Genomic DNA, 12,917 nt, shown 5'->3' on the forward strand with positions numbered 1-12,917 from the left:
ATTTCCTAACTTTGTTTATGATGATGTAAGCCAGGAACATTACCATTTATAATGTGCTGATGTAAGACAGGAATGTTTTAATTTCAGGAAGGAAAAACCCTATCCTTGTGGGCTGTATGTGTGGGCAGATTCACAGTAATTAGGACAGAATAGACAAAAAGAAGGCTACCTCCTGGTAATGAGTTGTGTACGTCATTCATCTCTGCTCACATTGCAACCTCTGACAAAAACAAAGATGTAATGTAGGACAAAGATCAGGGACAAATCCTGCCTTTGAGGAAAAATAGCCCTGGGTTCTGCAATTAATTGCAGCAAGGCAAGAGGGTCTTGCATGAATTTCAAAAGGAAAGCAGGTTTGTCTGAACTGTTGCACGTTATTTAAGCTGTGCCCGTATTTCTCATCAAAATAAGCCCATTATGTGCCAGTAGCAGCTGTAAGCCATTATTAATATTTAATGCTCTTAGCAGGGGTTACTGTGGGTTTCTGTAATCAGGTTACAAGACAGCGTTGCAATATCATGTGCTGTGGGTTTGCATTCTCAGATTTCTGGCTTTGTGTAAAGTGGCAGGGAAGTTTCATTTATTCCCCTTCCCTACCATTTCCAGAGGCTGAATATCTTTCAAAGCTGTGTTGTGGTGCATGCTTATCCATTCTTCATTGCCTCTAGCTTTACTTACACATCACCTACTACTTAATAATGTGAGTATTGCAAGTCCTGTGCTGGTAGGAGCAGTCTTGCACAGGAAATGATATAAGTGGTTTGGGTCCCCTGGTGAGAGCTGACTTGTGCTGTCATAGATGCATTCTGTTTCTTCCAGCTGTGTGGTTTTTGGTGTTATCTGCTGGAGAGTGATGATACCAGTCAACCTCTTCTTCCTTACTACGTCTTTTGATGCTTTTTTTTCTATCTGTGCATGCTGAAAGTGCAGATAATTCTTGGGCAATTCATAGTTGTTTCCACTGAAAATAGATGGCCAAACATGCTGGGTGGAATCGCAATGTTCTGCACATCTGCACCTGAGAGGGGACCATCCATGTATTTCAGGTTTGGTCATGGGGTCAGCAGGCAGTACACAGCACAGGGGACTTGGTAGGCTGCTGACACTGCTTTGGAGGACCGTGGAACAAACCGTCCAGTGGCTCTTCAGGGACAGCTTCTGGCCTTGAGGCTCTGGCTTTGTTCAGATTTTTTTTTAGCCTTTTTATTGTTAGTCAACTTCTCCTTTGTGTCATAAAATACCTGAAATCAAACTGTTTACAGCTCTGTCTGGTTAATAAGCTATCAGGCAGTGAGGTCAGCAGTACAGGAAGAGGGAACATTTAGATCAGCAGCATATGTAGTTCATGATGTTAATGGATATATAAAATACTGTTCTTGCTAAGAAGCAATTCTTAGGAAGGTGCTATGGGACAGTATCTGCTGTTCTTCAATGACTTCTGGGTTAATTGTGTTTAGTTCACAACTGAAATGTCAGGCTATAGCTTTCCTTAAATTATGACTTGCTGATGCATGCAACCTCAAATTATGTGTACCAGATGGATACATGTTGACTAACTTTGTAATGTGTCAATAGTGTGGTCCCTTCTACACTGTTTAACAAGCATATTAGTGGCAGGAGATACTGGCAAAATACCTTTGACCTCTCAAGATGGTTTATAGATTTGCAGGTGGTGGTGCCTTATGTTGCTTTTTGTGTCCATGTAAATCCTGTGAATGATCACAGCAGGTCATACTCATTTGGAAAAGGAGATGTATGGAGAAGGACACCAGAAATAATGCTGGCACTCAACTCTGAGTGATTCCTTTGTCATTGAACCTCATGATACCATATTTGATTTCAATTTTCAGAGTGGAATTAATGTAAAATACATTTTGCGTGTTTCATTGGAATATTAGGCATTGCAGAATATTTCTGAGTTTAAGCATGTTTTCAGTTCAGCTTCTGTATATTTCTATTCACACTGCTTCACCTTATTATTCTTATATAATAAGAATAATTTTAAAAAGAATTTAAAAAAAAAACCACAACGCAATGAATATGGTGAATCTGGAATGTAGTATGATAGTTAACGGCACATCCACTGATGTGTAAACCCAACAGTGAGCATAAAACAGACAGCTCTGTCGTGTGGGAGAGCTGTGCAAAACAGCCAGAGGGATGGTAACAAGGAAGTGTCTTGTTTTCACCTTGTTACTCCTCGCTGAGTGGCTTTCACTCCCAATGCTTTTGGTTGAGGGATATCTTATTGAAAACTCTGTAAACAGGTGATTCACTACTAGAAATGGGTTATGCACACAGAAATTTCTTTAAAAAACAATATTAATTTGTCAGTGGGTGTTTTTTTTCTTTAAAACGTCATTATGCACCTCGCTTGAGCTTTCCATCAACATGTGCTACCTACTAAACTATGCTTATTGTCTCTTTTGCCTGTTCAGTGAGTCTATCTCTGTTAATTGTCCATCCTCATCCTACATTTCCATCTTTTTCTTGCCCTTTCTCCTTCAGGTTGTATCTGGCGCCAGCTCCAAGAATCTGAACCAGTAGACTTGGTCTCTGTACTCCAGTTGGCTTCAATATGTGGAGTCACTTAGGTGACTGAGAGTGTAATTTTTAAATAAAAGATGTAAATCTTCAGCTGCTTGCAGATATCCCAGCAGTCCCCTGCCCACTTGCAAGAGCTGGGAGAAGCTTACAGATGCTTGCTCTTGCAGTGTATGATTGCAGGGTATACACGTGTCTGGAGAAAAAGCTTAGAGCAGCAGTTAAAAATAAAAATAAAGGGGAGGGGGTTCGGTTTGGTTTTCCTTGAAGGAAAATGTTCACAAAATTTGACTCCTGTCTTGGAAAGAGCAACTCAAATTAGTATTTTGCTGTGAGTCACTTCCAGAATTACCTGTCTTCATTGAGTGCAGAGGATACCTCAGATACCAGCTTCCCCAGCCAGGCCTGAAGGTGGTGGCCCTTGTGATGCTCTTCTGAAAGCAGCCTGTTGCTGGTAAGAAGAAAAGCTACTCTTTGCATCAGATGACAAAACAGTGACAAGGGTGCCTTTGAAGCTGTGTAGCAAGTTTCTATTCCAAGAGCTCTCTTTGCCTACCAGGGTGTTTACTAGTGTGTATTTTCTTCCTGTGGGAATATTTTAATTTGCCCTACTTTGCCTTGTTGCTCATGCTGTCATTCAGTGTCCAAAACTGGAGTATGTTCTTGGCCTGTGACTGGTTTTAGTTGGTGTAAATAGGGCAGTAAGCTAGCAGTGTTCATGCTCTTTATTACAGGCTTCTCACCTTGGGCACTTGGCCTTAGAAGTATTACAGTGGCATTACTAGAAGTGAGAAGGTGATGATGAACCAAGTGGGTCATTCATTTGTATCCTGACAGTTTCTGGATTGCCGTTCCTTAGCTTTTAAAGTCACAATTGTACAACTTTGTGTGACCTGGTAGAAGACAGTTGGCTCATCTGAGTGAAAACTTTTTCCTTATCTCAGGTAAATTGTTCTCACTGGAGAGTAGGGTGTGTGATGTGGGTGTAGGTGCATCTGTCTTTCCTTCCAGTAGCGTAGCTGAGCCATAGGCAAGTGCTCTGGTCTTATTTATCTGGTATTGATCGCATTTTTCTTCACTGCTTACACTTCGGTACTCCTCTCATATTGCCGCTCTGTTTATGTAGACACAGAAAGCTTTGAGATCAACCTGAAAAAAATCTTGACGATGAACTGAAGCAATCTGGCAGTTTGGTGTCCAATTTTTGCTCCCATGTTGGGTTCTTTTGTACTGAAATGCTGCCCTCGAGTGGCCACCAGCTGACGGATCCAACCGGAGCTGTTACTCCTGCCTTACTCTAGCCCTTCGTGCCCTTTGAGAGTGAACGTGCCCAGGTAACCCCTGAGTGCAGCGAGGCTCCGGAGTCAGCTGAAGCCAGCTTGCTCTGCAGGAAGTGATCCCGAGTTTCCAAGTGATGTTACAGTACAGCAGCTGGAGCTCCCCGGCAGCAGCTGTGTCATCAGCCCTTACAAGGAAATGGACAACTGTAATTCTGGAGGAAATTTAATGATTGAGATGCTACTCTGATCACAAACCCTCTAGATTTAATTAATGTTTCTTTCAATAACTCCATCTGCTGCACTGTTACTGAACTATGTTTCATTGTTTTAAAATAGAAACTATAACTTTGTAGAGGAGTAAGGTAAAGATCTCTGAGCTTGTCTAAGCAGTATCTCTACTCTACTCTGTGGGTCTCCCCACATTAATTTATAACTTCCTTTCTGTTAAACTCCAGACAGGCTTGAGTTAGTCTCTGGCAATGTGACACATGGAGAAATGTCATGTAGCAAAGGTCATGTATGAAGGTAGCCTCTGAAAGAGCTCCGAAGTATTTTGACAGTTTACTAAATCAGAATCTTCTAATCACAGCATGGTTTGGGTTGGAAAGGACCTTGGAGATCATCCAGTTCTAACCCCATGCCATGGACAGGAACACCTTCCACTAGACCAGATTGCTCAAACACCCGTCCAGCCTGGCCTTGAACGCTGCCAGTGATGAGGCAGCCTCAGCTTCTTGAGGCAGCATGTGCCAGTGCCTCGCCACCTGCACAGGGGTGAATTTATTCCTAATGTCTGATCTAACTCTTCCCTCTGTCAGGTTAAAACCATTCCCTCTTGTCCTGTCACTACATGGCCTTGTAAAAAGTCCCTCACCAATTTCTTGTATGCCCTTTTAGGTACTGGAGGGCTGTTATCAGGTCTCCCTGAAACCTTCTCCAAGCTGAACAAGACCAGTTCTCTCAGCTTTTCTCCACAGCAAAGGTGCTCCAGCCTTTGGAACATCTTTGTGGCCTCCTCTGGATTTGTTCCAACAGCTCCATGTTGCTCTTGTGTTGTTGTCTCAGAGATGGTTGCAGAAGTGCAGGTGAGGTCTCACAAGAGCAGAGTAGAGGGGTAGGATCACCTCCCTTGACCTGCTGGTCATGCTCCTGTTGATGCAGCTCAGCATATGGCTGGTTTCTGGGCTCAAGAGCACACTGAAGCCAGGTCATGTTGAACTTCTCATCAGCCAACACCCGCAAGTCCTTCTCCTTGGGGCTGCTCTGAAACCACTCTCCATCCAGCCTGTAGTTGTGCTTGGAAGATACAAGATGAAGAGTTAATAAAAGGATGGATAAAGATGGCTTGTAGAAAAGCAACTTGAGGCATTACTGCTTTCAGTTTTATACCACAGCTCTATGTCAGAGGGTAGTCTTTACAGCAGTGTTGCTAGAAGCATAAGAAGGCTGGCTTCTCAGTCAGTAAGTCATAGCTTAGTGTACTGGTTTAACTTGGAGATGCTTGTTTTTCTGGGCCACTGAAAAGTGTGTCTGTGTGACTTGTTTGGCCTGCAAGTTAAAAAGCAAAAACAAATGAGGAAGGGTTTTTTATGTGAAGGGTGCTGTGTGTTTTGTGAGTACCTTGTTTTTAGCATCCCAGGGTATTTGAAGCATACTCTGTTTCCATGCTTCATTGTAGGCTAATTATCCAAAGGGATATATAATCCTACCTATATGTTATTAAATCTTCTGGTAAGTGCCAAGTGTGTCCTATTGGGAGTATTCTCATGCTCTCATCTTTTCATAAAGACAGAGAGTAATACTTTTCTTAGGTACTGTAAAATTCTGTCATCGTGCATAATGTGAAAATAGCATACATTCTTTCTGCATTAACACATTTAGTGATAGGCTTGTCTGTGCAAGCATCAGCATGCTTGTGGAGTCAGATATAAGTGAGTATATAAGGTCATGCAAAATAGTTTCTTCCTCTTCAGAGAACCTTAGCTCAGCTACAGAGCCCTTTCTATAGGGAGCCCTTCAGGACTGGTTATTTGTGTGGCCTGCTTCCCTATTGGTTTGAAATCTCTTCAGCTGCCAGTTTGGTATTATAAATATATATTTATTTTTTTAATATATATATATATATATATTTTTCCCCAGTTATTTCCCCCCACTGTGCAATCCTCGGCCCGTAAAGTACTTGCTGCAGTGACCAGCTGATTCTTGCTTACCGTCCCTTGAGTGATGAGTCTTTGCAATAGTTGTGTCTATGTGTATATGGCTGCATGGCCTGTCTTAGTATATGAGGACCTCTGAGAGTCTCTGTATGAAATATCTGTCAAATATAGCCAGTAAAATAATCTCCTTGATGACTTGGCTCAGCTGAAGACTGCCTGTACTGAAGAGCTCTCTCAGAAATTATTTACATCTCTATTTCTAGTTGCTGAGAGCTCCTTGATTAAGGCTCTAGTACTGGCCATAAAATGTGATTTTTTCAAATGACTGTATTGGTACTTCATCTGCTTTTACCCAGCTTTTACCTATCTGAAATCCCATCAAAATAAAGTAGGGGAAGACTGTCTGGGGAGTTATTACCACCGGCAAGAATATACAAAGGAAATTACCAGAATATTACAGTAGTAAACCAGGTGCATAACAAGTTTATGCTCTGAATTTGCAAACATGAATGCCAGACTGGCAAACAGATGCTATGGACAGCTAATTCTAGAGCAGAAGTTAGTAAGTTGGAGTACTTGAAGCAGTGGTTATCTCTAATACTAAACATTAATATTAAATACAGTATAACAGCGCTGTACACTATAAGAGTGCTGATTTATGCCAACACTGATAAGTATATCAAATTGTTTTTCTTACACTAAAACAGTGGGCACAAACATAAGCAGTAAAATATACAGTGGCATAGAGTAATAGAAACAATAGATTAATGTGATCGGTTGGAAAGTAATAAACTAGTAGTTAACTATTGTTAAAATTCATATTTATATTGTCTGGTTCTTCTGTAAAAGAAATTATATCAAAGCACATAATGTTTTGCGTGTTGGGGGGATGAATTGGGGATTTTTGTATGAAAGCTTTCTATACTGATTACCCCTTTCTACAGAGTTTAGATGAGGTATGTTGGCAGAAGACTGAGAAACCTGAATTGAATAGGAACCCATTGATTTACTTGCTGCTTACATCAAGTAATTTTTGTTTCCCTTGAATTTCAAATTTGATCATGTATAGCATAATGAATGCTAGTGTCTTGTGTCCTTAAAGAGATAACTTGAAAATAAATGAAGGGAACAAAATGGAGAACGGTAGTAAAATACGAACACTTGCTCCCTGTGATTCAATGCAGAAAAGCATTTTTCTTTCCCTTTCCTGGCTGAAATCCTCCATATGCTTTTGGCTTTAGTTTCCAAGCTCAGCCCAGCATCCATTTGTTACTGTGCAGCAAATCTGTGTATGATACTAACTAGATGTGGCAGCTCTTTTCTAAAATAGACTGTGCCAATCTGTCACTTCATTCTTTGGCACCAGGGGTTTTCCTTTTTCCTGAGATTAACTCTGCTGCTGGCCATCAAGCTGATGGAGTGGAAGAAGTGCAGAACAAACTGCTGCCATCAGCTAGTTCACCTGAACAGAGTGGTGTGGGGGACCTGCCTTGTCCTGTGAGTGTCCTGTCATTAGCAGCAGCTGTGCAAATATTTCCAAGATGTTAAGTGAGTCACTGGGAGGAATTACCTGAAAGAGCACAAACACTTTATGCAGACGTCTGTGCTATTGTCATACGCATTTCGTGGAACTTGCCTCACATCTTCGTTTGTTAACTGATTCATTCAAGATGATTTGAGTCACTTAATTCCATGCTGTGTGAAGAGCCCGAAATCTTCAATTTCTCAGAATCAGTTTTCTTCTGCTTCCTGGTTAGCATCCCTCACAGACTTGTTCCATTAGGAAATAATCATGGAATTAATTAGCATTTAGTATCAAGACTGAGTTTCTTGTAAAAATTACATAAAGCCCTTTGGATTCCTATTTGTTACAGTGGTTATGTTTATGGCTGCCAGGATGTATTTCTCCATCAAAAACATGCAGTTTGATCACTAACATGGCACCCCTAAATAATGCCTTCATTTATGTATTGCTCAGTATTTTGCTTCTAGAAGAGTATGCCACATAAAAAAGGAAAGAGAAAGTGAAGGAGACAAGGGGTAAGGAATCAATCCATCAGAAGAGAGGAGGGGTCAAGAGGTGTGTCTTGACCTCATATGTACAAAACATTTAGCTCACCTCCACAGCTCCATAGCTGGAAACAAAAAGTTCAAAAGCTTTAAGCGCATGTCAGGAAAAGTCAGAACAACCCTCTGGAGCCAGAGTCTCTGTAGAGCTGTGTCTGTGCCTCTCCAATGACTTTGGGGGGGGGGGGGGAACCAAACCCAAAATGATTGTCATGATTTGGTCCTTGTCTTGTATGTATGCTGGGGAATTAGGGTGGCATTGAGATGGGTGTTCAGACCCTTTTATTGTCTTTGTCCTCTTCTGAAGCATAATGAATAATGTGACTCTAGCAAAAAGAGCTAGACTTTTTTCTCCTCACCCCACTTCCATGCATTTAGTCATATAGATTGAACTTCGCAAGCTGACCACCAGTATTTAATGCATGAATTGAGAAACAAGAAGTACTGAATATATTAATCTCTTAAGTGTTATGACCTAGTTGCCATCTGCTTTCATTAGTTACTGTTTTAATTGTCTGACAGGGCAAGAGGTTAACTTTCCTTCATTAAAAGTATCATTTCATATATCGGTATACTTCTGCTCACTTATATGAGTATGAAATATAAATTGAGTACAAAACATGCAAGAAACAACTTTTAAAAGTAAGCTATTACATATTAATTTGTCTTCTGGTTGAGGGTGAGGTCTGCTTGTGTAATCAGGCCAAGTTACTGCTGAGAAATACATGAAATCTAAAAAGTCAAGGTCTGCTAAAGTTTTCTCACAGAAAGGTAGGACTGTGGGTAACAAGCGGCTTTGAGGGCATAAGTTCTGTGAATTTGCAGGGGTTTTCACCTCCTATGAAGTGCACTTATCTCGGTGAATATTTGTACAAATGGCACAAACAGCATGGGAACTCTTATAGTAAACAATTACCTGCCTCCTAGGGCAAAGATGAGTGCCTTAAAATTAGCAGGCAAAAGGAAAATGTTCAGCAGTAGTTCTGAAATGCTGGCTCTGAATTAGATACTAAAATTGGGATCTTATTTCACAGCTTTGAATAGGAAAAAGCTGGGTTTGAACAAGAATTGGGGTGGTTTTTTTTTTGTTTTAACTGGCAATTAATTTCCTTGAAGGAAAATGTATTGGGAAAATGTGTCATGAACTGAGCTTTGGCCAGCTTGGTTCTACAGAGATTCATCAGCCTGTTTTACTGAAGTAAAATTAATAGATGTGTTTAATCGTCCTGTGAATTGTGATCATTATTTTAGTATAGTCATAACTACAAAGGAAAATGTTAATCACTGAGACTGGATTATGCAGTGACCTTTTAAATCCGTGGTGTTTGCAGCTATTAGACTTGCTTCAAAGTAGAAGTCAGAAACCACTTTCAGTAGTGGACCTTTTGGAAATAATTCAAATGTTTCTGTGTAAAAAAAAATACAAATTGCATTAAAGAAATTCTACTTTCCAGTTAAAGATTCTTTGAATTCTATGTATAATTCACACCATGAATACACATTATGTTCTCCAGTGCCTCAGTGTCCTGAAAAAGAACAGCAGGGTTTTTTTGTTTATAAACTTGTACACTTTTCCTTTCTTGATTTAAAAGGACTTGATGCTTTGGTTTGGTATTTACATTAAACCTGAAAGTGGAAACAAAAAAAGTTCTTTCAGGCAGTTCTTTCTCCCCAGTAGGATGGCATCTGCTTGAGTTGTAGCTCAGTGGCTGTGATGGCCCTGGTCATATGTGTGGGGTTTCTGTGGGGAAAGCACCTGCAACCAAAGAAGTGTTTCTGTGGAGTGCAGTGGGTGAGGACCAGGAGGTGAGGAGTCCTTGTTCTGCTGTGGAGGCTGAGTGAGGTCCCTGGGCACCCAGTTGTGCCTGGGCTGGTCCTGCCTGCCTGCAGGTACTTTAAGAGGTACTTGGCCTTGAGCTCACTGGAGAGAGCAGAATACATGAAGGCAAATGCAACTGAGTTTCTATACATCAGGTACAATGGAGGCAGGCAAGAGTTTGTAATTTTGAGCTGTAAATTGGAGGCAATAAAACTGCTGGTTTAGTTTGTAATCTTTTTTGCAATAGTAACTACGCTTTTGGTAGATATTTGGGCTCTGCATGGCACACTGGGGCCTCCCATTCAGGTGAGGCTCCTGGCTCTGTAAAATGTAAAGAGCTGTTACAAATGCACATGCAATCTTTAGAGCTAGTTTTGTAGCTTTTAATTGGCCCAAGTGATTACTTAAGCTACAGTGAGAGCACTACCTGAGCACTACCAGTGCAGGGCTTAGACTCATCTTCTTAAAAGCCTCTTTATGAATCATAAGTATTTCTGTCCTTGGATAACTTAAATCTGACAGCATTGCAAATCTCAAGATTAACAGCCCAAACATCTTAATGGTAGCTGGTTTTGATGCACATCTGAAGTAGGTACCATTACTCATCCTTGCTTGAACTGTATCCCTAGGTCCATTTTGTAACATCCATAGCTCTGTTTCTTCATCACCAACTCCTGCCCTGGTTGTGTAAACAGGCAGACTTCTGTTGTTGAATGTTGAATCTGGCAAACAAGTAAACCAAGTAGAATGTGTATTCAAAGCTGACATTTCAAAGGTGGAGCCTATAAGGATTAGACTGAGTTTATTTTTCCAAAAGTGATCACACTAAAAATTACACTGAAACATGCTCTAGAGTGCACATGCTGGTATTGTACCATTCAGTCATTTTTCTGACTGCACTCACTGATAAGGAATGCTCTTGGCAAGTGTGTGTTCTTGCAAAGTTTTCTGCTTATCATCTCAATTGCCAACATGTCTGTGCACAAAATCTACCTTAACTTCACTGACAGCCTGTAAGGTTTAATGTTAAGGTATTGGCTATTACATTAGTATGTACATGTTGGTTTTCTGTCTGTATTCTCTCAGGTTCTCTAGTCCTGAGATAAAACCAGATCTTGGCAGTGTAGCAGCATTTCCTTGTAGTGACCTCTGTCTCCCTCAGTCTTCCCTGAGTGTGGCTTTGGTTTTGGGTGGTTAAATCTGGCGGGGATGATGCCGCTGTTGTTTCAGCTGTGCCATCACACAGCAGTGTAGCTGCTCCTTGTAGCTGGATGGCAATTACTATTTGCACTGAATTTCAGGAGACTCAGGCCAGTCTCACCATGAATGGCATTGGTTTCTACCTGGTTTTATATTTTGTCTGGGTGCTGTGTGGTGTGACATGTAGCAGACCTTTCAAGTCGGTCTGATCTGGGTTCAAATTAAAATCATGATTCTACTCCCAAATTGCATATGTAATGGGATGAAAGCTCTATGTTCCTTATTACAACTGGACTGGTCGTTTTGAAAATAAGCTTAATCTTCCCTCTGTCATCCTGGCAACAATACTGTAAATAGGTTAGTTCTACCTTGTTAACATCAAATCCCACTATGTCTCAGGCATGAAGTGCAGGGCAAGAAACTGACCTCTCATTGGAGAGAACATTGTGAGTTATATTTCTTTCAGCACCCAGACAGGTTTTTCTCTGTAACTTATTGAAGAGTAAGTGATGTTCTGGAGAAAGAATGTGTCTGCTCCTCCCTGAGCCAAAAGAAGCCCTCAGCTCTCTAGACAATCCTCAGGAATTTCTTCTGGGCAGGTCAGTCGTTTGCCCCTAGTAAGGCAACTTCAGCAGGAGTGTTTTCTGGTGACAGAAAATGGCATCCGAGGAGTGCGGCAGAGTCCAAATGCTGATTTACGTCACTCAGTATTAAAGATCTCCCACTCAGTGTTAAAGTAGGGAGCTCTTTACAAGTCAAAGCTTTTAGCTAGAAGCTTGGCGGTATCTGGAGAAGCCTTTTGTGTAATCTACGTTAAGAGAAAAAGCACTTCAGACTTTTAACCTTGAAGTCAAATTGTAGTCTTGAAAGGACAGAGCTCTGGTTTTATCCCCCACACTGCGGATCCTTTCTTGCTGTGGATATCAGGCAATTAGGGGGACAGTGCTGGTGTTGTTTTCTTGTTTCTCATTGTGTACCTCTTATGTAGTAGCAGTACTATTTATTTTAAACCTATTTTATACGTGTAAAGCAGAAATCAACTTGAATGCTTTCAGTTAAAGGGAAAAGAGATTCTCAATGCAGCGCTAGTAGATCAGTAGCCCTTTCTCCAACAGCATAAAAATGACTGGGAGCAGAGTGTATTAACTAGAAAGGTAGTGCAAAGGGTCAGTGAGATCTGGGCTCTGTAATGTGACTAGACTTTTAGTGATGTATCTGAAGGTGTAATGAGCATCAGTGAGCATATGAATGTAGCTGTGATATATGTGATGACCTTGTCATCAAGAATAGATGAATCTCTTTCAGCTGTTAGAAGTAGTCATCACTGAGTCATCAATCCTGAAAACCTCTAATGGTAACCATGCAAAGGCCACATACTCATGGAATGGTGGTGTTGTTCCACTCCGCTCTACTGGAAGAACAGGATATGGCTGAACAGTTCTGAGTACTTACAGTGGGTATGTGCTATTCTGGCTATGCAATGGTTTAAGGGTGAGTTTAAACGTGTTTAAATCAGGCCAGTGAGAATGCAGGTTTTCACATCTGGAAAAGCAAATTTCTTCATGTTCTATATTTTCAGTATTTTCTGTCTTCCTTGTATACTTAATTTGGTCTATAGAACTCACAAGCTGCCCTGTTACTTCAGGCTGTGGATTTCACTTGCTTGTCATTGAAAGTGGATCTTTACAGTACCTGTTGTGTACCTGTCCCAAGTTGATTTTTCTTTATTAGAAAATGACTTTCACCATCCACTCTGGATTGATGTCTTCCCATAGCACATGCTGTGACTGCAACTTCCTTTATTATAAAGAGTTTCAAAAATGTCATTCCTAAAATCTACAAGTATGTAGT

This window comes from Pezoporus wallicus, unplaced genomic scaffold, assembly GCF_028554395.1.
Source record: "Pezoporus wallicus isolate ANWC-B61680 ecotype Strahan unplaced genomic scaffold, APGP_CSIRO_Pwel_v1 contig_3952, whole genome shotgun sequence".
Taxonomy (NCBI): Eukaryota; Metazoa; Chordata; class Aves; order Psittaciformes; family Psittacidae; genus Pezoporus; species Pezoporus wallicus.